Raw genomic sequence first — 26951 nt, forward strand, 5'->3', positions numbered from 1 at the left:
ATTTTCTGGTATTTCCTGTACTCACCGCTAAGTGTAGATATATAAAGATCTTGGACATCAGGTGGTTTTACCCGGATCAGGGCTGCAGCTGAATCGCAGTGATCAGTCTCTATACAATCCTCTCTGGGTTTTCTTTTTTCTCCTCTTGAATGGAGAAAATGGAACATTTTATACTTTTTCTCTTTGCTGGAGGAGAAAAATTTGAATAAAGAACAGTGTGTGATAAAAAAATCTACATCAGGGTGTGATGGAGGTCAGTGACAGGGTCAGTGTGGGGATCAAAGGTCATAGTCAAAGCCAAAACGTTGGGGTCAAAGGTCAGGGCCGAGTATTTAAGGTGGGATAAAAAAAAAACATTTCTAAATGTAAATTTAGTGTCGGTGTCAGTTGGTGTCAGTGGGCTTAACTGCTTGTTGCCCCTCACAGTAGATTTACTGCCACTGGGCGGCAGCTGCAGACTAGGCAACGTACCCATATGTCACCACCTACTTCTGGGTTATACTCGCCCCCTGCTGACCCGTGCTGTGATTGGACACAGCACACGTTTGTTAGCAGGTTTCAGCCAATAGGTTTTGGCTAAATACCTGCTGATCAGCTGTGGCCAATCACAGCACAGAGTTTTCTGTGTTTGCAAACACACAGAACTTTGTACACAGAATAGTGATCTGGCTGTTTTTTCTCCCTGAAAAGCAGGGAGAAAAAAAAAAAAACAGCTAGATCTGTGAGCAAAATATTACACACATTACACTTGTTAGGCACTCAGGTAAAGTGATATCAAAGGATCATTTTATATTTCATTTTTTATAAGAAACATGTTATACTTACCTGCTCTGTGTATTGGTTTTGTACAGAACAACCCCGATCCTCCTCTTCTCGGGTCCCCAGCTGGTGCTCCTGACCTCTCACCCTGCTGAGTGCCCCCAGAGAAAGCAGCTTGCTTCGGGGGCACTTGTGTGTGCTTTCTCCCAAGCCGCCTCTGTCTGTCTATAAGACAAACAGAGCCTGCCTCAGACCTGCCCCCCTGCTTGATCCTCATTGGCTGGCTGTAATTGACAGCAGTGGGAGCCAATTGGAAAATGAAGAAAGAAAATCAAAACGTAATTTTATCTTCTTTTCATATTTCAAAACCTTGTAACAAAATGAGATCTGCAAAACACTGGCCATGCCTCTTGGAGTGTCTACTTTCCAAAAAGGGGTCATTTGGGGGGTGTTCGTACTATCCTGGAATTTAAGGGCCTCCAAAACTGTGATAGGTAGTCAGGAAATCAAATGGAAAAGTAACGCCCCTTGAAAGCCCGAAGGTGCTTGTAACGACACCCCGAGTATAAAAGGGGTTAAAGCCGTTTAAGACATTCCATTTCCGAACGCAAAAGGCAGCTACCGAACACTCCTATCAGACGAACAAGGAACCCATACGAATAACTCTCCCCCCAAATATGAGACAAGATGCTCTGTCTTGAGGGTCAAACAGGAATCAACTTCTTTATTTTCACACATGGACACAACAGATAAAATAACCCAGAGACTCTTTCCCCTCCCCCACCCTTGGAAAACCGGGTGGGTTAAACTGTCCAATGACAATAGACACACAGGTCAGGTGTGTTCAAACTTCTCATCAGTACACAGTCTTATCAGCAGGGGGGCTGCTGGGGGAATCCCCCCTCCCTCCATAGAGATACACGTCCTGTGATATCCAAGGCAGACAGACACAATAGAACATTGGAATACAGGCCCACCACAAACCAGCACAGCAAATAGTACACAACACAACGAGACAACACACAATATATACACACAACATTGTGAAGCAGTCACTATCTATAATATGGCACATTCGGGGTTCCCAGAATTTTGTGTTTTGGGGGGGACATGGACTTGAATCCAAAGTAATATTACTTCCAGGGTCCCCAGTCATACAGCTCACAATGAGCACCGTTCCCCCAAATGCCAGGGCCCATAATCAGTCAGCAAGAGGCTGGCATTCAGTCCCCGCCAAAAGCCTCTGTCCCGGCTAGGTCTGTCACAGTGTTCCTTGGATTTTGGGAGCCCGTACATAGCTAGGCCCCAAAAAAGTCTCACACGTGGTATTCCCATACTCAGGGGAAGTAGCAGAATGAGTTTTGGGGTGTAATGCCAATGTATACCCATGAGGTGTGTGAGAAATATCTCATTAGGTTGACGACTTTGTAAGAAAATAAAGGAAAAATATTATTTTTTAGCATTTTCCGAAAACTTGAGTTTATGGAAGATTTTATTTTTCCCCACAACATGCCTCTCAGCAAATACCTTGGGGTGTCTACTTTTCAAAAAGGGATCATTTGGGGGGGTTTAATGTCCTAACATTTTTGTGCCTCAAGAAATGTGATAGGCAGTCAGAAAGTCAGAGCTGCTGAAAATCTGTATAAATTCCAGTATACAGAATATACTATAGTTTGTAGATGATAGAAATTTCACACAAACCAATTAATATTCATTTATTGGGATTTTTGTTTTACCAAAGACTTAGCAGAATATATATTGCTTTTTTCAAATTGTTCAGTCTTTTTCTATTTCTATAATAAAAAATAAAAAACCCCAGTGGTGATCAAATACCACCAAAAGAAAGTTCTATTTGTGTGAAAAAAAATGATGTAAACATAATTTGGGTACAGTGTTGCATGACCGCGCAATTACAAGTATCACAGTGCTGAATAGCGATTAAATGGTCTGGTCATGAAGGGGATAAAACCTTCTGGAGGTCAAGTGGTTAAAAAAAGGTCCCACTATAAAAATTGTACATATACACATAAATACAGACTGGACTCCATACCAGTGGCGGCTGGTTCTCATTTTTTTTTTGGGGGGGGCAAACCAACATGATCCCCCTGAATACAAGAGAAGCACCGCTTTGACTGTGAAGCCTTTGGTGAGATAATAGAAGACCGATATACCTACTCCAGGTGCTCAAGCTTGGGATGTCCTTGTCATGGTTATGCAGTAATCTTTCTCTGTCAGCTTACCTTCTCCTCATGTGTTCAGACTAAGAGGCCAGCCACTCACACCTGGCTGGTTTTATAGCCTCTCCTCTAAGCATGGCCCCACCCCAGGCCCTATCAGGTAAACCCTATATTAACCTGTGAACTGCAAGCCAGCAGTGCTGATCAACCATTGTGTGTTAGCCTTTGTGTGGTTTGGCTTCCTGTTCCTGCCTGCCGTGTGCTCTACGTTTGTTTCTGTTACCGACCTTGGCATGTTCTCAACTATTCCTCTCTGCTTGTGATCCTGACCTTTTGCGTGTCCCCGACTATTCCTGTTTGCCTGTGACCCTGAACCTTGGCGTGAACTCTGTTGTCCTTGTCTGCTTGTGGCCCTGAGCTTGGCTTATTCCCTTACTAACCCTATACTCCTGTTGCCTGTGGGTGTGAGCTGGGGGACCCTGGGGGTCGCAACCTGGAGCCAGTTACAGCCCAGTCCATCCACACCACTAGAGGCTCTGGTGAACACCTGCTGGCTCTCAGACTCCGCACCCCAGGGAATCTTGCACTCTAACCCCCGGTGGGATCCGTGTTGGGGTTCCAGCGGCCCTGCCTTCCTTGCCACCCTGACTCCCATCCGCAGCAGTCAGCCGTAGGGTCCACTACCTTGCGGTGCACTCCTGATCCCAACGGTGTGCATCTGTCACCTAGCCTGAAGGTGACCTGACAGTCCTCCTTCCATCCAACTAAGATACTTGAGAATAAAAAACGAAACGCCGGCAACTCTGGAAATTCTTCTGTAATCTTTTATTATAACATGACCATTAAAATGTGACAACTGACGCGTTTCGGCACTTAGCAGTTCTTTACCCATGTGAGCAGCGGTGTCCAATAACAGCTGATCACATGTAAACAAGGAAATGCCGGTTGTCAGCTTTCCTTTCCTCACACTGGCAGAGTGTTAGGAGAGCCAATCGGCTACATTTCCTCACAGAGGAGATCTGTACAGATCATCAGGGCAGCCCCAACAGTGCCCAGCAGTGATGCCAGGCAGTGCCCAGCAGTGGTGCCAATCAGTACTGCCTTTCAGTGCCCATCAGTAAATATAAATCAATTATTCCGCGCTTAGGACTAAAGAATAAAAGGAACTGCAGCCCCCCCTAAAAAGGAAATCACAAAAGTGAAATCCAAGAAACAAGAAACTCTAAAAGGAGAATTGACGCTGTTCAGAAAAATAAATAAATAAAAAATAAAAGATAGATAAATACAAATAAGGGGAGAATGTATGTACGTGGGATCGCACCAGAAATTGGATGAAATCCTATAAGGTGCTAAACCAAAACAATGTGTATGTCAAATCAACTATAATAAACAGATAGCACAAATGGTGTGTAAAATAATAGGCATATATGCACGTAACTATCATTGTGAAAAACCCAAAAAATTAATAATCAATAAAACGTGTAACACAGTGCATCAAATGACATCTAGTGATTCCTTCAGTCAGTGAATAAAAAGTAACAAATATTAATAATAAGTGTATAAGTGAAAAACAACCAAAAATTAATTTGTTGATAGAAAAAAAATGAGAAAAAAGTTTTAAAAAAATCTATATATTGTGATAGAGTGTTCCATAAGTGACTGCAATGAAGTAGTGGTGTGCAACCAAATAGTTCAATATAAATCGTGGGAAAATGATGTCACTGGTGTTCCCCGTCTTCTGTGGTGCCCCCTTGTGTCCTCACTCACCGGAAGGCCCAACCCCTGCAGGGGTACTAGGCATGTAGATACCAATCTAGTAGTGATGTTCCTCTCAGCGGTGCCCTTCTCTCCTGTCTCAGTATGCCACTGCTGTTTTCTTAGTAATCCCCACCGGCATGTATCCATAAATAATGAGAGAAGAGGCTCAGCTCTGTAGCATAGCGGTATACCCTGCTGCCCCCAAATGTTCAAGCCATGAGTTCAAATCCCACTGACAGCATCACCTCCTGGAAGTGTGCATTGTACTCAGAAGCATAACTAGCCAATGCACATCAGCTTGGTTTATTCCATATTTAAAGGGGGCTCCTCTTCGCTCATTATTTATGGATACGTGCCGGTGGGGATTACTAAGAAAACAGCAGTGGCATACTGAGACAGGAGAGAAGGGCACCGCTGAGAGGAACATCACTACTAGATTGGTATCTACATGCCTAGTACCCCTGCAGGGGTTGGGCCTTCCGGTGAGTGAGGGCACAAGGGGGCACCACAGAAGACGGGGAACACCAGTGACAGCATTTTCCCACGATTTATATTGAACTATTTGGTTGCACACCACTACTTCATTGCAGTCACTTATGGAACACTCTATCACAATATATATATATTTTTTTAAAAACTTTTTTCTCATTTTTTTCTATCAACAAAATAATTTTTGGTTGTTTTTCACTTATACACTTATTATTAATATTTGGGACTTTTTATTCACTGACTGAAGGAATCACTAGATGTCATTTGATGCACTGTGTTACACGTTTTATTGATTATTAATTTTTTGGGTTTTTCACAATGATTGTTACGTGCATATATGCCTATTAATTTACACACCATTTGTGCTATCTGTTTATTATAGTTGATTTGACATACACATTGTTTTGGTTTAGCACCTTATAGGATTTCATTCAATTTCTGGTGCGATCCCACGTACATACATTCTCCCCTTATTTGTATTTATCTATCTTTTATTTTTTATTTATTTATTTTTCTGAACAGCGCCAATTCCCCCTATTGGAGTTTCTTAGTGCCCATCAGTGCCTGCTCATCAGTGTCCATCAGTGCTACCAATCAGTGCCCATGAGTGATGCCTATCCATTTGTCTCTCATTTGGGGTATATGACCTGATGTCACGGTTGGAGTAAAAGAAACCTGATGTTTTCCCCGGTGGTGGCTTGAAGTTTCTGTTGAGCGGACCTCCTTACAGACGTGGAGTTTTTCCAGATACACAAGCCTATGTTGACCCCCCCCGTAATAGGTGGTCAACGCTCTTTGGTAAGAGCACATCCTATTTTTTTGGTGGTGGTCGCATAAGGTGGAGGAAGTTGGTGACACAACATTCAAACTTTCACTATTGTGTGACGTTTGTGACTCTTGGACTCACTTGTTTATATTATTTATTTACTGTTTATTTCATTTAAGCGCAACATACTTATTCACCTATGTCTATCCATGCCGCCTATCGGTGCCCATAAGTACTGCCTATCAGGGCCCATCAGTGCCACCTATCAGTGCTCATCAGTGCTGCATATTAGTGCCTCCTCATCAGTGCCCATCAGTGCAGCCTCATCAGTGAAGGAGAAAAATGATTATTTAAAACATTTTCTAACAGAAACTAAGAGAAAAACTTTTGTTTTCAAAATTTTTGGTCCCCTTTTTTTTTATTTTTTTTTAGCAAAAAATAAAAAACCCCAGAGGTGATTAAAAACCACCAAAATAAATCTGTGAGAAGAAAATGATAAAAATGTCATATGTGTACAGTATTCCATGACCGCTCAATTGTCATTCAAAGTGTGAGAGAGCTGGGGGGGATCTTCATTGGACCTTCTGTGAGTCGCCATTCCCAGCCAGTTTTCAGCTTTTATGACCCTAATGCCCCGTACACACGGTCGGACTTTGTTCGGACATTCCGACAACAAAATCCTAGGATTTTTTCCCGACGGATGTTGGCTCAAACTTGTCTTGCATACACATGGTCACACAAAGTTGTCGGAAAATCCGATCGTTCTAAACGCGGTGACGTAAAACATGTATGTCGGGACTATAAACGGGGCAGTGGCCAATAGCTTTCATCCCTTTATTTATTCTGAGCATGCGTGGCACTTTGTCCGTCGGATTTGTGTACACACGATCGGAATTTCCGACAACGGATTTTGTTGTCGGAAAATTTTATATCCTGCTCTCAAACTTTGTGGGTCGGAAAATCCGATGGAAAATGTGTGATGGAGCCTACACACGGTCGGAATTTCCGACAACAAGGTCCTATCACACATTTTCTTCTTTGGGAAGATAGGAGGCGAGTAATCAAGCCGTGTATAGTCCAATCAGAGAGCGATCCTGTGCCATCTGCTGTATGGAGGATCTTTGTTCTGATAGGAGGGGGTAGAGCACAGTACAGTTCTCTAGTGATTTCCCACCTGTGAGTTTGAGATGGGGGAACTATTTGTGCTGGGAATTGGGCTAAGAGGGGGATTTGGGGGTCAATCTAGGAAGGGAGATTTGAGGAATTTATGCAAGGAGGGGGGATTTGGTGGGTGAGGATTTGTGCTGGGTGGGGGATTTGGGGGAGAAGATGTGTTAGAAGGGGGGATTTGGGGGAGATGATTTTTTTGGGTGGGAGAGATTTGTGCTTGTACTGGGAAGGGGGGAATTTTTGCATTTTTGTTTGGGAAGAATTTTTTTCTTGTAGAGGGAATTTATGCTTAGGGGTGAGCATGCTGATCAGTGCTGTTTTGTTTTTTAGGGGTAAGGATTTATACACATAGCGGGGATTGGATTCCTTTACAGACACAGCCTCAACCTGTACAGTGTGTAGCTGGCTGCTGCAGTTCTGATCTGTTAAACTCCAAGCATAGAATGGCAGCACAGCAGCAGCCAGCTACACCCTGTGCAGATCGAGTCTGTGTATGTAAGGGAATCTCAGCTTTGTGCTGTGTGCAGAGAGGGAGATGTGCTGAGTGCCCAGGCAATGTGTACTGCAGGGATGGAAGAAAGAGCTCTGCTGAGTGATCTGGCATCAGTGACCCTGTCCCCTTCTCTGCTGACCCCTGTCCTCTACCCTACTAACCCCCTGTATCCTGCCCTGCTGACCCCTGCACATTGCCCTGCTAACCCCTGTATCCTGCCCTGCTGACCCCTGCACATTGCCCTGCTGACCCCTGCACATTGGCCTGCTAACCCCTGTACATTGCCCTGCTAACCCCCTGTATCCTGCCCTGCTAACCCCTGTATCCTGCCCTGCTGACCCCTGTATCCTGCCCTGCTGACCCCTGTATCCTTCCCTGCTGACCCCTGTACATTGCCCTGCTGACCCCTGTACATTGCCCTGCTGACCCCTGCATATTGCCTTGCTGACCCCTGTATCCTGCCCTGCTGACCCCTGTATCCTGCCCTGCTGACCCCTGTATCCTGCCCTGCTGACCCCTGTATCCTGCCCTGCTGACCCCTGTATCCTGCCCTGCTGACCCCTGTACATTGCCTTGCTGACCCCTGTTTTCTGCCTTATTGACTGCTGTCTTCTGCCCTGATGAGCCTTGTTCTCCACCCTGCTGATCCCTGTCATCAGCTTTACTGATCCCTGTCCTCTGCCTTGCTGACCTCACATCCACTGCTCCCTGACATTTTTTTACTGCACCACCACATCAGACAGGCTAAATCTGGCCCTAATGGGCAGTGCCGGGACAAGATCATCCAGCACCCAGGCAAAGATTCCAAATTGCACCCCCCCGGTCATGATATACAAGCTTAGGGGATCCAACGCCCAGCAATCACTAGGTCACTACTCCTGTCAGCATTGTAACACAAGGAAGACAAATCATCTCTACAGCAAGCCATTGTGCCCAGGGCAGCTTTCCCTCTCGCCCACCCCTAGTCCCAGCCCTGCTAATGGGGTCCTGGGATCACCAGCAGCCACTTGTAAAAGCAAACAGAATTTATTGGTTTCTCCAAAACAGGCATACTTTCCTCAGTAAAAGTAAAGCAAACAGTTCATAGTTCTGGTATAAAAAAAACAAAAAAAACAAAAAAAACACATGATAGGCTCACCACTAATCTCACCATCTCATACTGGGGTTAGGGTTCCTCCTTGTTCCAGGGTGCAGGACTGGCCGCAGGAGTTCAGCAACAAGCGTCTCAGTTGCCAGAGAGTCCACCCTTGCTCACAGCTTGTGAACCTCTCCATTCTGCCTCACTGACACAGGTGTTGATACCAGTGGTTGCAGTTTGCCAAGGTGCTCCTTGGCAAACTTTAGGCGGCCAGCAATGTTTTTTTGGAAAGCAGTGGCTTTCTCCTGCCATGGACACCACGCCTAATCAAAGATTTAATTATGGAGACTCATGAGCAGAGAGGTTTGCCAGTTCCAGTGATGTCTTCAAGCCTTTAGCTGTTACACTTGGGTTCTTCTTTTCCTTGGGGGCCATCTTGGCTGGACACCCACTTCTAGGAAGAGTAGCCGCTATCTACAGTACTAAACTGTCTCCATTTATAAACAATTTGTTTAACTGTCTACTGTTGGATGTCTAAACGCTCTGAGATCGCTTTGTATCCCTCTCCATCCTTATCCAGATCAAGTAACCTTGATTGTATGCAGTGGCGTCTGGTGCTCCATCGGTCGGTGGGGTGGCTAGACAGACCTGATCACAGACCCCCCATCCCATCGCTCCAGCCCACCAGCCTGCCACTCAACACTAACCACCCCACACACCACTGACAACACTGCACCCCCTCCCCCACCCTCCAGTCACCGGCTCACCCTCTCACCAGCCAGGTCCCCGTCAGCCCCACACTTACCGTGAAGGTCACGGCTGTGGCGGCAGCTTCCCCTCTCCATCTCCTCCGTGGCCCGGCCATCCCTTCTCTTTCTGGCCAATTGGGTCTCTGGACTCTCGGCCAATGGGGTCTCAGGACCCACTTCCTGATTGGTCGGGAGGAGAAACAGGAAGACATTAGCGAATGTTAATTTGCTAATGTCACACAACAGACCCAACCTTTTTAAAGCCAATTTGATTAGCCTCAGGCTCTAGTCATGTGCTTCTAAAAAAAAAAAAAGAAACATGGGGGGGCGCATGGACTGGGGGGGGCCCTAATGAGCGGCCACCACCGATTGTACAGTATGTCTACAGAGAGCTCCTTTTTGTGAGGCCATGGGTCACATCACCTGATGCTTCCTATGAACTGCAATCTTAAAATGTTTAATTGATTTTATCAAAGGAGCTCTAAACAAACCACACCTCCAAACTCATTTCATTAACCACTTCACCTCCGGAAGATTTACCCCCCCTTCATGACCAGGCCATTTTTTGCGATACAGCACTGAGTTATTTTAACTGACAATTGCGCGGTCATGTGACACTGTACTCAAGTAAAATTGATATCCTAGAGCTTTCTTTTGGTGGTATTTGATCACCTCTGCGATTTTACATTTTTGCTCTATAAACAAAAAAATTACCGACAATTTAAAAAAAAAAAACAATATTTTTTACTTTTGCTATAAAACATATCCAATCAAAAAATGTAACAAATGTAATTTCTTCATCAATTTTGTATTCTGCAACATATTTTTGGTAACTAAAAATTCAAATAAGCGTATATTGATTGGTTTGCACAAAATGAAAGGGTTAAATGTGTTCCTAGTCAGTGTTTGTGTACAGTGTGGGAGGTGCTTTTACTAGGGGAAGGATATTGATCCATGTTTCTGCTTTGCTGGACCACAGGATCAATACCTTCCCTCCTGACAGAACGGCGATCTGCCTGTGTACTGAACAATCGGCGGGTGCCGGCAGACACCGTGTCCTCGGTACCTGTGTGATCACAGCGGGAGCAGCCGCCGGCAGTCTGCATGTGCGCCCCAGGCCAGGAAGTGTCAGATCATGTACTAGGTATGTGATCTGGCGCAGAGCAGTTTTCCTGCCGCAGTATACAGTGCCTTGAAAAAGTATTCATACCCCTTGAAATTTTCCACATTTTGTCATGTTACAACCAAAAACGTAAATGTATTTTATTGGGATTTTATGTGATAGACCAACACAAAGTGGCTCATAATTGTGAAGTGGAAGGAAAATGATAAATGATACAAATACATATGTGAAAAGTGTGGGTGGGGGCATTTGTATTCAGCCCCCTTTACTCTAATACCCCTAACTAAAATCTAGTGGAACCAATTGTCTTCAGAAGTCACCTAATTAGTAAATAGAGTCCACCTGTGTGTAATTTAATCTCAGTATAAATACAGCTGTTCTGTGAAGCCCTCAGAGGTTTTTTAGAGAACCTTAGTGAACAAACGAATAACCCAAGCTTTGAACATCTCACGGAGCTCTGTTCAATCCATCATCGGAAAATGGAAAGAGTATGGCACAACTGAAAACCTACCAAGACATGGCCTTCCACCTAAACTGACCGGCCGGGCAAGGAGAGCATTCATCAGAGAAGCAGCCAAGAGGCCCATGGTTACATAGTTACATAGTTAGTAAGGTTGAATAAAGACACCAGTCCATCCAGATCAACCTGAGTGAGTGTGGGTGCGTGTCTACAATAGTCCCTAACCCTGTGCATCGCACACTCACATCAGTCCCTACCCTCAATCCAAGGTCCCCATTCATATATTAGGGCCAATTTTGGACAGAAGCCAATTAACCTACCAACATGTCTTTGGAGTGTGGGAGGAAACCAGAGTACCCGGAGGAAACCCACACAACATATTTAGACATTGTCTGGCTTAGCAATAGCCCCCTACCCATAAAATAATTGACATATTTCTGGCGAACTTCACGGGCGCTTTGGGGTGCCAAGCCAGGGCGGCTAGTATCCGGGCCCATCAGGGGATTAGCAGGAAGTCCGGCCTCAGGCCCAACTGAGGCAAGATAATATTGGGTATTTTTCCGTAAAAAATTGTGCAATATGCAGCAGGATAATATGATGTGGTTTTGTAGTCCGCCATATGTATTGCTGCCAGAAAAAGGTGGAACCAGCTGGCCATTATCCCGAAGGCATTCACAACAACTCTTTGGGCTCTGGCCAGCCGGTACTTAAAAACCCTCCTCTCCAGGGTGAGGGTAATTTGGGGGAATGGCCTCATCAGGTGATCACCCAGACCAAATGCTTCATCAGCAATTAAGATGAAGGGGAGTCCTTCAATGTTGTCCACAGCAGGTGGCAAAGCCAGGCCACCAGTCTGGAGACGTGGGAAAAACTCCGTCTGGGCGAAGACTCTTCTGTCCGACATCCGGTCATTCTTCCCCACATCCACATAGAGGAATTCATAGTGTGCCGACACCACCGCCATCAACACTATACTATTAAATCCCTTATGCCCCGTACACACGGTCAGACATTCCGACAACAAAATCCATTGATTTTTTTCCGATGGACGTTGGCTCAAACTTGTCTTGCATACACACGGTCACACAAAGTTGTCGGAAAATCCAATCGTTCTGAATGCGGTGACGTAAAACACGTACATCGGGACTATAAACGGGGCAGTAGCCAATAGCTTTCATCTCTTAATTTATTCTGAGCATGCGTGGCACTTTGTGCGTCGGATTTGTGTACACACGATCGCAATTTCCGACAACGGATTTTGTTCATTTTATAGCAAGCTCTCAAACGTTGTGTGTCGAAAATTCCTATGGAAAATGTGTGATGGAGCCTACACACGGTCGGAATTTCCCACAACAAGGTCCTATCACACATTTTCCATTGGAAAATCCTATCGTTTCTACAGGGCATTATATTTGTAATAGTAAGACCCCGAATGGGGTGGTGGCACGATGTGGACGTGCTTCCCATCTATAGCCCCTCCAGTTGGGAAAGGCCCAGCGGTCAGCAAAATGGGAGGCCACAGTCTGCCATTCCTGTGGCATTGAAGGAAACTGTAGAGTCAAACCAGAAAAAAAATGTTTAGTACTTTTGCACATAACATTGCAAGCAGATTACACAAAAACATTCTTGGCCAACATCAGTATAACATTTATTTTAAGGAGTATTTAAAGACAAAAATGTAAGGCCCACTTATCAGATCCCCCCTCATTAGAGAATGATGAAAGAAATACAATACCTTAGCATACAATACATAGAATGTGATGTTAAAGGAGAAAACTTACCTTAATATAGTCCTTCTGCAGGACCTGTATGATGGCAGAACAGGTCTCTGGAATAATGATCCCCAGAGCCTGGGGGAGATGCCAGTCGAGAACTTGAGGTCCTGCAGACTTCTCCCTGTCGCCAAGTACCGCAACATGGCTTCAAAACGGTCCGCTGCTCAGAACGAACTAACAGAACGCACTTAAGAACAGCAAGGCCTGTGAAGAGCGAGCTGAAAAATCAGAAACGATCGGACACGAACGCACTGAAAAACAGATATGAATTGACTACATGCACTGAAGAACAGATACAAACCCCACAAGCACAAAGTGAACAGCAGTAAAACGATCTGAAAAGCGCGAATCGTCTCTCACCAAACTTCTACTAACACGAGATAATATGAGATTAGCAGAAGGAGCCCAAAGGGTGGCGCACTGGCTATTGAACTTCCTTTTTATAGTGCCGTCGTTCGTGTTGTACGTCACCCCGTTCTGGACGGTCGGAATTTGGTATGAAAGTGTGTATGCAAGACAGCTTGAGCGGAATTCCGTTGGAATTTTTTTGGAAAAACCTTCAGAGTTTATTTCGACGGGAAAACAGGTCGTGTGTACAGGGCATTAGTCGTGTACTCCACACTGCTCCACATACTACTGACCTCTGTACACTGCCCTACATACTACTGACCTCTGTACACTGCCCTACATACTACTGACCTCTGTACACTGCCCTACATACTACTGACCTCTGTACGCTGCCCTACATACTACTGACCTCTGTACGCTGCCCTACATACTACTGACCTCTGTACGCTGCCCTACATACTACTGACCTCTGTACGCTGCCCTACATACTACTGACCTCTGTACGCTGCCCTACATACTACTGACCCCTGTACGCTGCCCTACATACTACTGACCCCTGTACACTGCCCTACATACTACTGACCTCTGTACACTGCCCTACATACTACTGACCTCTGTACACTGCCCCTACATACTACTGACCTCTGTACACTGCCCTACATACTACTGACCTCTGTACACTGCTCTACATACTACTGACCTCTGTACACTGCTCTACATACTACTGACCTCTGTACACTGCCCTACATACTACTGACCTCTGTACACTGCCCTACATACTACTGACCTCTGTACACTGCTCTACATCCTACTGACCTCTGTACACTGCCCTACATACTACTGACCTCTGTACACTGCTCTATATACTACTGACCTCTGTACACTGCCCTACATACTACTGACCTCTGTACACTGCCCTACATACTACTGACCTCTGTACACTGCCCTACATACTACTGACCTCTGTACACTGCCCTACATACTACTGACCTCTGTACACTGCCCTACATACTACTGACCTCTGTACACTGCCCTACATACTACTGACCTCTGTACACTGCCCTACATACTACTGACCTCTGTACACTGCCCTACATACTACTGACCTCTGTACACTGCCCTACATACTACTGACCTCTGTACACTGCCCTACATACTACTGCCCTACATACTACTGACCTCTGTACACTGCCCTACATACTACTGCCCTACATACTACTGACCTCTGTACACTGCCCTACATACTACTGACCTCTGTACGCTGCCCTACATACTACTGACCCCTGTACGCTGCCCTACATACTACTGACCCCTGTACGCTGCCCTACATACTACTGACCTACATACTACTGACCCCTGTACACTGCCCTACATACTACTGACCTCTGTACACTGCCCTACATACTACTGACCTCTGTACACTGCCCCTACATACTACTGACCTCTGTACACTGCCCTACATACTACTGACCTCTGTACACTGCTCTACATACTACTGACCTCTGTACACTGCTCTACATACTACTGACCTCTGTACACTGCCCTACATACTACTGACCTCTGTACACTGCCCTACATACTACTGACCTCTGTACACTGCTCTACATCCTACTGACCTCTGTACACTGCCCTACATACTACTGACCTCTGTACACTGCTCTATATACTACTGACCTCTGTACACTGCCCTACATACTACTGACCTCTGTACACTGCCCTACATACTACTGACCTCTGTACACTGCCCTACATACTACTGACCTCTGTACACTGCCCTACATACTACTGACCTCTGTACACTGCCCTACATACTACTGACCTCTGTACACTGCCCTACATACTACTGACCTCTGTACACTGCCCTACATACTACTGACCTCTGTACACTGCCCTACATACTACTGACCTCTGTACACTGCCCTACATACTACTGACCTCTGTACACTGCCCTACATACTACTGCCCTACATACTACTGACCTCTGTACACTGCCCTACATACTACTGCCCTACATACTACTGACCTCTGTACACTGCCCTACATACTACTGACCTCTGTACGCTGCCCTACATACTACTGACCCCTGTACGCTGCCCTACATACTACTGACCCCTGTACGCTGCCCTACATACTACTGACCTACATACTACTGACCCCTGTACACTGCCCTACATACTACTGACCTCTGTACACTGCCCTACATACTACTGACCTCTGTACACTGCCCTACATACTACTGACCTCTGTACACTGCCCCTACATACTACTGACCTCTGTACACTGCCCCTACATACTACTGACCTCTGTACACTGCCCCTACATACTACTGACCTCTGTACCCTGCACAGTTGCACCTACAGTATAGCTACCTGAAGCCAGGTGCTTGTGTAGGCTCTTGACATATTTCCAGTTACTGTACTGTGTACCCTGCACAGTTGAACCTACAGTATAGCTACCTGAAGACAAGTGCAGGGGTTATTATACTAATATTACTACAGGCAGGCAGTTGATTCTGCTAGCTGCAGTATAATCCGTAATAAATATATATTTATTTATTTATTAATATCGGGGACCATTAGCTCTCGTGGCAGATGCGTTTGTCAGTGATTCAAGCCAGTCAGGAACTATATTTAAGTGCATGGTAGCCCATTTTTATTAAAAAGGCAAATAAAAGTCCGTAACATAAAGGGTTCCCATGCAGGGGTTCTTCTTCAGCAAATAAACACAATAGAAAATGCTAGCCCACCTGGCTCTCTTTAGCAGTACCTCTGCTCTTTATCCTGGTCACACAGACCACAGGACAGAGGCGGCTCTATAATTAGGCAAATTAGGCAGTCGCCTAAGGCCTCGCCATCACAGGGGCCTCGCGGCTGCCTAATTTCCCTATTACAGTGTTTAATAGTAGAGGTTTCCCAGTCTATGTCGCAAAGTCACCAGCTCTGTGGCGATCTACCCATCAATCACAGACAGCTGACGGGTAGATCGAGTATCGGCCGACATGCAGAGTAGCGCAGGAAGCGGCTGTAATAAGTCCTTACTGTCCTCTCTCGGCCCCTCCCCTCCTCTCGTCCATCCAAGGTGATGTCACACGCATACGAGAGGAGAGGAGAGGAGGGGAAGGGCTGCCGGGGAGCAGCGGCGGCGCGACATGAGAGAGGACAGTAAGGACTTATTATAATACAGCCGCTTCCCGCGCTACTCTGCATTTAAAGGAAACTGAAAAGAAAGTGTGCCCTGCTGTGCCGAGTACTCAGATGTGCACCATGCCCAGTGCCCTGTGCCCTGCCATGACAGTACCCTGTGCCCAGTACCCTGATGTGCTCTGCTGTGCCCAGTGCCACATACTCTGTGCCCTGTACCCTATGCCCATGCCCTGCTGTGCCCCGTACCCTGTGCCCTTGTCCTGATGTGCCCCATACCCTGTGCCCCGTACCCTGTGCCCTTGTCCTGATGTGCCCCATACCCTGTGCCCTGCTGTGCCCCGTACCCTGTGTCCTTGTCCTGATCTGCCCCATACCCTGTGCCCTGCTGTGCCTAGTGCCTCATACCCTGTGTCCGTACCCTGATGTGCCCTGCTGTGACCCATACCCGTGACCCATACCCTGATGTGACTAAAACCCTGCACCCTGCTGTGCCCATACACTGTTGTGCCCCATACCCTGTGCCCGAACCCCGATGTGCCTTGCTGTGCCCCATACCCTGATGTGACCAATACCCTGCACCCTGCTGTGCCCGTACCCTGCTGTGCCCCATACCCTGTGCCCAAACCCTGATGTGCCCTGTTGTGCCCCATTCCTTGATGTGCCTCATACCCTGCACCCTGCTGTGCCCGTACCCTGATGTGCCCTGCTGTGCCCCATACCATGTGCCCTGCTGTGCCCAGTACCCTGATGTGCCCCATACTCTGTGCCCTGTACCCTATGCCCATGCCCTGCTGTGCCCCGTACCCTGTGCCCTTGTCCTGATGTGCCCCATACCCTGTGCTCTGCTGTGCCCAGTGCCTCATACCCTGTGTCTGTACCCTGATGTGTCCTGCTGTGACCCATACCCTGATGTAACTAACACCCTGCACCCTGCTGTGCCGTACACTGTTGTGCCCCATACCCTGTGCCCGAACCCCGATGTGCCCTGCTGTGCCCCATGCCCTGCTGTGCCCCGTACCCTGTACCCATGCCCTGCTGTGCCCCATACCCTGTGCCCGTGTTCTGATGTTCCCCATACCCTGATGTGCCCTGTACCATGCACCCTACTGTGCCGCGTACCATGTACCCTAATGTGCCCTGTACCCTGCTGCACCATGTACCCTTCTGTGCTCTGTACCACGCTGTGTGCAATGTACCCTGCTGTGCGCCTTGTGATAAACCTTGCTGTGTACCCCATGTTATGCTGCTTGCCCCATGCCCAGCCGTGAGCCCCTTAAAGTGCCCCATGTTCTGCTGTGAGCCCCATGATGTACCTCATGTTTTGCTGTGTGCCCTGTGATGTGTCACATGCTCTGCTGTGTGTCCTATGCCCTGCTGTGAGACCCATGATGTGCCCCATGTTCTGCTGTGTGCCCCATGATGTTCCCAAGGTTCTGCTGTGTGCCCCATGTTCTGCTGTGTGCCCCATGATGTGCCCAAGGTTCTGCTGTGTGCCCCATGATGTTCCCAGTGTTCTGCTGTGTGCCCCATGATGTTCTCAAGGTTCTGCTGTGTGCCCCATGATGTGCCTCATGTTCTGCTGTGTGCCCCATGATGAGCCCAATGTTCTGCTGTGTGCCCCATGATGTGCCCAATGTTCTGCTGTGTGCCCCATGATGTGCCAAAGGTTCTGCTGTGTGCCCCATGATGTGCCCAGTGTTCTGCTGTGTGCCCCATGATGTGCCCCATGTTCTGCTGTGTGCCGCATGATGTGCCCAATGTTCTGCTCTGTGCCCCATGATGTGCCCAATGTTCTGCTCTGTGCCCCATGATGTGCCCAATGTTCTGCTCTGTGCCCCATGATGTGCCCAATGTTCTGCTGTGTGCCCCATAATGTGCCCAATGTTCTGTTGTGTGCCCCATGATGTGCCCCATGTTCTGCTATGTGCCCCATGATGTGCCCAATGTTCTGCTGTGTGCCCAATGATGTGCCCAGTGTTCTGCTGTGTGCCCCATGATGTGCCCAATGTTCTGCTGTGTGCCCCATGATGTGCCCCGTGTTCTGCTGTGTGCCCCATGATGTGCCCAATGTTCTGCTGTGTGCCCCATGATGTGCCCAATGTTCTGCTGTGTGCCCCATGATGTGCCCAATGTTCTGCTGTGTGCCCCATGATGTGCCCAATGTTCTGCTGTGTGCCCCATGATGTGCCCAATGTTCTGCTGTGTGCCCCATGATGTGCCCAATGTTCTGTTGTGTGCCCCATTATGTGCCCCATGTTCTGCTGTGTGCCCCATGATGTGCCCAATGTTCTGCTGTGTGCCCCATGATGTGCCCAGTGTTCTGCTGTGTGCCCCATGATGTGCCCAATGTTCTGCTGTGTGCCCCATGATGTGCCCAAGGTTCTGCTGTGTGCCCCATGATGTTCCCAGTGTTCTGCTGTGTGCCCCATGATGTGCCTCATGTTCTGCTGTGTGCCCCATGATGTGCCCAATGTTCTGCTGTGTGCCCCATGATGTGCCCAATGTTCTGCTGTGTGCCCCATGATGTGCCCAGTGTTCTGCTGTGTGCCCCATGATGTGCCCCATGTTCTGCTGTGTGCCGCATGATGTGCCCAATATTCTGCTGTGTGCCCCATATTGTGCCCAATGTTCTGCTGTGTGCCCCATAATGTGCCCAATGATGTGCCCCATGATGTGCCCAATGTTCTGCTGTGTGCCCTATGATGTGCCCCATGTTCTGCTGTGTGCCCCATGATGTGCCCAATGTTCTGCTGTGTGCCCCATGATGTGCCCAATGTTCTGCTGTGTGCCCCATCTTCTGCTGTGTACCCCATAATGTGCCCTTCTGCCCCCCCCCATTGTCTCCCGACCTCCTGTGCTCTGCCCTGCTGCCCCCTGTACACTGCTTATCTCAAGTTAAACTCAGAACTGAGCATCTGTGGAAAAAAAAAAAGCACAAATTTCACATAAAATAGGAAAGAAGTTCTAAGATTTGTTTCTATTATTTAAAGAGGTTGTAAACCCTCGTGTTTTTTCACCTTAATGCATCTGTCACTCAGCAGCCCCCCATTCTCCTCACCTGAGCCCGTTCGTCCCCATTCCGGAGACGCGCTCTACTTCTCTGGTCGGGGGGTTCTCGGCACTTGACTGGATAGATTGATAGCAGCGCAGCCATTGGCTCCCGCTGCTGTCAATCAATTCCAAGGACCCGGGGAGCGGGGCTGAGTCCGACATTCTGTGTCTATGGATGCAAATGCTGGTCACGGGAGCACGCCCGCAAGGTAACCCCCCAGGAGAGTGCTTCTCCTAGGTGGTTTCCCAATGCGGGAAAGAGCCGCGAGCGTCGTTGGGGGACCCCAGAAGAGGATGTTCGGGGCCACTCTGTTCAAAACGAACTGCACAGTGGAGGTAAGTATATGTTTGTTATTTTGTTTTTTTTTAAAGCAAGGGTTTACAACCCCTTTAATGCTATTTTTTAAAATGTTTTTATATCACAGCTCGCTGATCATGCCAATGTTCTGTGAGCTGTAGATCTGAACACTACAGGTTACACCACACCTAAATTGTTAGCCCCACCCCTGAACCCCCAATGATTGCCTTACCCACACCCCAGTTCATTTATAGTATTTTTCCCATTATGGGCGTGAGTGGGGCCTCATGTCTAAGTTTTGCCTAAGGCCTCTCAAATCCTAGAGCCGCCTCTGCCACAGGATTCCTCAATGTGGATGGCTTCACTTTAGCGCCCACAGCTCCGCTTTGGCCTTAGTCCACAGGCCGTTCCACTGCCTCCTGCAGCCCCTCTGACTCCTGAAGACCTCCTGTCTCTCTGGGTGTGGAGCAGTCTCCAACTGGGAGCCATGAGGTCTTCCCATACCCTCATTATAAGTGCTGTGCTCACCTGAGCACACACCCTGCTGGTAATCTACAAAGTCTGGACACAGAGTGGAGATCCCGTCCCACCCAAGACACTATGGAATCTCCAAATTACAGAGCCCCATGACCGAATACCAAAACCTGGAGAAAGCTGCAAAAGCAGTTTTCTCCAGTCCACATTTACGCTCTGTAGCCTTGCACCAAACAAATGTGCTTACCCTGTGTCCCTCAAACTATCAATTTTACCTTGACAGCATCTCCTACTGTCACATATCCCCTCCCCTTGTTTCGAACCGGAAGGGGGCGGAACACACCAGCCCGAATCCTTGATTGGGGCACCTCTGCGCCAGCTGTTCGCTGTGTAGGCCCAATCTTTTTTTGGGTGCGTTTCCAGGCACGCCCTACCCTGGATCACAATGGGGTCCTACAGTTCTGTACCCTCAGCCTATTCCCTCTGTCCTTGGGGTTCCTGAGCTCACATTTCTTTTCTGCTGGCCCCCTGCCTTTCCTGCTACTTCCTTCCATCTCAGTTTCCCGATTCTGTAGAGAACCTGCTCCAGACACTACGCCTGATGAGGAACCACCTTTTCCCTCACTGGTACCCATTTTCCCCATCACAATAGGTCTCTTGGGTTTACCAACTCTTTTTGCCGTTACCTTTGACTACCAACTCCCCAGAGCTCAATATCTGTTTATCATGCTCATTTTCCAAGGAAAAATTCATTTTCATATCCAAGCCACTATTTACATTAACATTCAGCAATAAGTCACCATTTCACCAATTACCAAAACCGTCAGTTCTTTTCTTTCTTGCTCGGGGTTTGTTAGGGCCAGGCTCAAGGAGGGACAACACACAGGTGAGCAGCTATCCCCTATGAGACCTTCACAAGGCTTCACTTCACCTGTTGTCCAAATCTCTGTGGGCAGTTGTCCTAACAACTGACATTGAACAATGCATGACCCATTTCTAGCAGTACCAATCTTTGCCAGCTCACACTTTTCCACGTCACAATTTTTGTTCCTCTCCATACTATATTTGAGAGCGCCTCCGGGTACCCAAACTTGTACCTCTCTGCAGGTGACAGACAGAATCTCTGCTTTTGCCACGTCCATATCTAGCCCTTCCTTCTTAGGAGGTCTAGCGGGTGAGGCAGTATCCACGCCATTTACTAAACCCTGCTCAGCCTCACCTTGGACCGCACTAGCAGAGATGTCCATCGCCACAAAAGGCGGAGAGACCTCAGATGTCTCCAGCAGCCCCCCACCCAGGGAACTGTGAGATCACTTGCCAGACTTAATAAGCACCGTACCACACAGTTCCACTGGTGATTAATGTTACCCAGCACAGTACAGCTTGCATTACCTGGCTCCACCCTTTGGTACCATGCAGCACTACCACATCTCGCTGTAGTGGAGGCACCCAGGTATACAAGGAATGTGCTTTCACCAGTTCCACTAGCATATCTGTAATTTCTACACACTCCACATCAATATGCAAAACATTTTTGGGGACCTTTCCCTTATTAGGAGGGGCTCATTCATTGCAGCTTGAGGGGCCACGACATTTAAGGGGGCCTCCACCTCACTGGAAGTACCCATCACAGCCTGACAGTCCTCTGAACCATTGTCAGACGCATGTCTTCCACTCATGCCCTCTAACTCACCAATAAGCCTCTGCAAGTCAACATTCATTACATTGTCACCTTGACACTTGACATTCAGCTGCTGGGCTGTGAACACCACATCTGCCATGCATGGTCTGGTCCTTCCGACTGGAGGGAAACAACCCTTGCAGAGACCAACGCACCCTCAACCTTCGGTCGCTCTGCAATCTCCCTGTCTAGCATAGCAGTTGTACTCACACCCCTGTCACTCAACATAGCCTTGTCTAACATGGCTAGTAATTGTTCGGCCCAACTGTCCCAATCCATTTTGCTTCCATTATGAGGGCTCAGCAGTACCTCATCATCTGCTCTAGGAGGCACCTGGGATTCTGCAGCACAAACAGTACCTTTGTCATTTTTATATAAATCCTGTGCCCTCCTGTACCTTTTGTATTGAACTGTACTGTAATTGTGTTGTCCCCCTTATACATTGTAAAGCGCTGAGTAAACTGTTGGCGCTATATAAATCTCGTATAATAATAATAATATATAAATCACATTTTGACAACATGCTTTTACTCTGGGCTAATGCTTCATCAAACAAGGCAGGCTGCAATACACCATCACCACCTTGCTCCTGGGGCGCTAACACACTCAGCTGTGTACCTTCAGCTTTGACCAGCTGACTTAACCCCTTACCAACTGGGTTACACAGATGGTAAACGGACTGCTCACACAAACTCTTACTGCATGGTGTAGACCCAGTCTCTTCCACCAGAGCAAATTCAGTGCTGTCCTGGAAAATCTCTGGCTCAAACGCATGGAGAGCCCCTGAGACTTCCATGGACAACCCTGTGGCTCTGCATCTGGTTGCCAAGGGAGACATCCCTCTTTCCTCATTACTTTTGAACACATCACAATAAGTACCTGTATCATTAGCCATACATTTACCATCAGCATTCATAGACATAGCAGTGTTATAAGCTTTAACAGGCCGTTTTTGGTCAGAACACACAGCACCCCGTGTACCGCTCAGCACACCACCCTTCCTCTCCAAAGGCATTCTTTTGCCCACTAGGGCGGCTCCACAGTTGTCCTGGGAAACCACGTGTCTCACCACTGCGGTCTCCTGGGAGGTTTCCCTGGGCATCTCTGTAGCATCTGTCACTAGGGAACCTTGCACACAATCTGTATTGGTCACCCCTAGGTTACCACTTCCAGCACTCTTGTGGATTACACCAGGCACATACAGAGTCCAGTCTTCTTGAGTTCTTAACCCTGCTGCAGGTTGAGCTTCAACCTGTGTCTCCCCACTACTCGGGTAGCACACTGCAGCAAGTCCATTTTTACAACTTCTGCCGATCTCCCAGCCGGATATACTCCCACTTCACTGGGATCATTCCCACAAACTGCAAAAGTCTTACCGTAATCTGTAGCAAGTAACTTTGGCTTCATTTGAGTACGTGGTCTATCCTTTATCGCACTCCCTGCAGGCACAACAGGTACTTCCTCACTGTTGCCAGAGGTGATTGAAAACATGTTTGTACAAAAATCTGGGCTTGCAGACAAAGACTTCTGCCCAGTAACCACATCTTCAGGCAGGTTCCATAACCTGGGACAGGAAAAAATTCCATGCCCCAGTGGACCACATTCTAGGCATGGTACATTTCTACACATATCTTTAGTGGGACGCCGCTCCACATCTACGCTGTATCTCCTCCTTCCGGTTAACACCCGATCTCTTGTTGCTAAGGGAGATGGCACTCTTCCAGCTGTACTTTGCTGACTCTCCCAAACGCAGCGACTTTGCGCTCCCTGAAGCATTGTTGCTTTCAACTTGCCACGATCCTCTGTCGGCAATAAGTTTCTCGCTTAGTGCACAGACCTGACAGCACTGCCGTTGCTACGGGGAACCACATACATCTCGAACTTCTGATCAGCCTTTTGGACACTCCTGGGACTTAAATCAGGCTTCCCAAACATTTTTGCAGACCTTTGTCTGGCCATGTCACCTTGTATTGGAGACTGAGACAAAGGGCACTTGGAGACAACATGCCCCCACTCTCTGCACCGGAAACAGCGCTCTTGCTTCAGAGCCTTGACAGGGCTTCCCCAATTGCATCCTCTTGTAAGCTTGGGACTTTGCACATTAATAGCTGGCCTGCTTGCACCAGCGTTGCCAGGGGCAACAGCATGCACTTCCCCTTTAACTGGAGTTGGTGTAGCAAAAAACAGTCTGCAATATTCTCCGGCAGGCTCAAACTCTTGCTTCATCTTTGCAGTCACTCCACCACACTTTTGCGCCCTCCAGAAAAAAATGAAGCACTGTCACTTTAAAGCAAGTTGTTTTTCACTTCATGCAAGCTTTCCTCACCTGCACAGTGCACACACAGATTGTGCTGTCTCATGTACACAAACACAGTGCATAGCAGAAAAAATAAGTTTGACTTTTCATTCACAGGTACACCACCTGCAACACGAAATGCCTTTTGCCTGGCTGTACTTCCACACACAGCCAATAGTTCCTGAATTGAACTCACTGTGGAGCAAGAACCCGGATTCCACCGTCTTGTGCCCGCATTCTCCACCACTTGTAATATCGGGGACCATTAGCTCTCGTGGCAGATGCGTTTGTCAGTGGTTCAAGCCAGTCAGGAACTATATTTAAGGGCATGGTAGCCCATTTTTATTAAAAAGGCAAATAAAGGTCCGTAACATAAAGGGTTCCCAGCAAATAAGCACAATAGAAAATGCCAGCCCACCTGACTCTCTTTAGCAGTACCTCTGCTCTTTATCCTGGTCATGCAGACCACAGGATTCCTCAATGTGGATGGCTTCACTTTAGCGCTCACAGCTCCACTTTGGCCTTAGTCCTCAGGCCGTTCCACTGCCTCTTGCAGTCACACGTTCTGGCCGCCTCCTGCAGCCCCTCTGACTCCTGAAGACCTCCTGTCTCTCTGGGTGTGGAGCAGTCTCCAACTGGGAGCCATGAGGTCTTCCCATACCCTCATTATAAGTGCTGTGCTCACCTGAGCACACACCCTGCTGGTAATCTACAAAGTCTGGACACAGGGTTGGAGATCCCGTCCCACCCAAGACACTATGGAATCTCCAAACTACAGAGCCCCATGACCAAATACCAAAACCTGGAGAAAGCTGCAAAAGCAAAACCCGGGGCTGCAGAATACATAAAATCTATTGAAATGTTCATCAGACAAAAATGTTACATTAACCACTTCAATACCAGGCACTTTCACCCTCTCCAGTCCAGACCAGTTTTAAGTTTTGAACACACACATTATAAATGCCAATTACACAGTCATGCAACCAGTGCCGGGACAAGACCATCCGGTGCCCAGAGCAAAGATGCCAAACAGCACCCCCACCCCCCCAGGTAGAGCACCAGGAGGGGTGCGGCCTCACCAAAACATGTAACATATATGTTCAACATCGGTACACATTCTATCTCACATGAAATATGGGGAAATGTCCATGTATCAGTGTAAGAATAAGATGCTCCCATTGGTGGTGTCACTGGAAGGAAAAATGTCCCTGTGTCTGTTATTACACTAGTAGGAAAAAATGTTCCAACATCAGTGGTGTGAGTCTAGAGCCCCCTTTTTCTTTTACATAAGGGTCCCAAGTGTCCCCCCCTTGTATCAGGGTTCTTCGAGTTTCTCTCCCTTGCATCAGTGCCCCCCTTTCATTAGGGTCTCCAGAGCCTCCTTTACATCAGGGCCACCAAAGTTCCCCAGTTACAGCAGAACCCTCCCTTTCAATAAGGTCCCCAGAGTCCCCTATGTCTGAGTTCCCATATCCACCCCCCTTACATCTGGGTCCCCCCTTTCATTAGGATCCCTAAAGTTCTCTCCCCCTTACATCAGGGTCTCCAGAGCCCCCCCTTACATCAGGGTCACCAAAGTTCCCCAGTTACAGCACAGCCCTCCCTTTTAATAGATCCCCAAATCCCCCCTCCCTCTTTACATTAGGGTCCCCAGAGTCCCCCCCTTACATCAGAGTCCCCTCATTTTGAATTAGGGTCCCCAAAGTCCCCCCTTACATCAGGGTACCCAGTGTCACCCCCTACATCAGGGTCTGTAGAGTCCCCCCTCTGTCTTACATAACCCAAGCTCCTCCCCCTAACATCAGGGTCATTAAAGGATAAGTTCACCTTTGTACACTTTTTTTTTCAAAATTCCATCTCCCCTATGCAACAATATAGCATTTATGTACTTTTTTTGCAAAAATATCAAAGCTTTCCATTAAATCTACAGTCACTTATGTTTCTTGTCCTCATCCATGTTTCCAGACATTTCCACTAGTAATGTCCTCTTCCTGATCAGACTGGAGGTCATGACACAGGAAGGAGATGACCAGCTGACCTCATTAGCACACCCCCTGCATCATCTACCCTCCCACTCCCAGCTGCACGTTTTTTGAAATGAAATACAATCAATCACTGATCACCCTTCTCACTAAATATACAATCAGATTGTATAGTGTATGGCCATCTTTATACAAGTATATATGATGGAGAGGACAGAAACACTCAGCTGTCAAGCCCCGTTCATATCTCTGCATAGCGGGAACTCACATTCCCACATGCGTTTTTTCTTTTTGTTTTTTTTTTTTTAGCTGGGGGGGGTGTTTGAGCATTTTCTCTCATCACACATAGGACAGCCCACCCACCTGAATGGGCCGCCCTACACACAGCAATCGCCTCAAAGAAGCTTCAGGACTATTTTTTTAGAGTGGAGCTTCGGTACGTTTTTTACTGCGATTTTTGGTGCAGCGCATTTCTGAAATACAAAGACGCACAGATGTGAATGGAGCCGCATTGTTCTTGTGTTATCCCACCAATTTTACTTTCAGGCCCCATTCACATGTAGCATAGTGGGGAGCGGACGTTTTGTGTCTCGTTTTCCCTGTGACACGCATAGGACAGCCCATTGGTTACATGTGGTTAATGGGACATTTTGGCGTTTTGTGGGTTGTGTGTTTTTTACGGTGCGTTTTGCAGCATTTGTCCCTCGTTTTTTCACATGGCAAAATGTGTGTTTTCTTCTGTGTTTGGTGCGCCGTTACCAATTAAAGACACTGAAAGCGCAACTAGTAATTTTAGGTGTATAAAGGTGGCCATACACTATACAATCAGATTGTGCAAACATCTATGAAGACAGTGAAGTATGGAAAGCTTAAAGCTTAAT

General features: G+C 47.5%; 1 long non-coding RNA gene across 1 annotated transcript in view; it reads right to left on the reverse strand.

Annotated features, from left to right (window-relative positions):
- LOC141117090 (uncharacterized) overlaps positions 1–26951 on the reverse strand; it is a 79369-nt gene that overhangs the window by 21717 nt on the left and 30701 nt on the right. The window contains exon 2 of the long non-coding RNA XR_012237099.1: positions 26–144. This is a non-coding gene — a long non-coding RNA (uncharacterized lncRNA). The remainder of the gene's footprint in view (positions 1–25; positions 145–26951) is intronic.

This window comes from Aquarana catesbeiana, linkage group LG13, assembly GCF_042186555.1.
Source record: "Aquarana catesbeiana isolate 2022-GZ linkage group LG13, ASM4218655v1, whole genome shotgun sequence".
Lineage (NCBI taxonomy): Eukaryota > Metazoa > Chordata > Amphibia > Anura > Ranidae > Aquarana > Aquarana catesbeiana.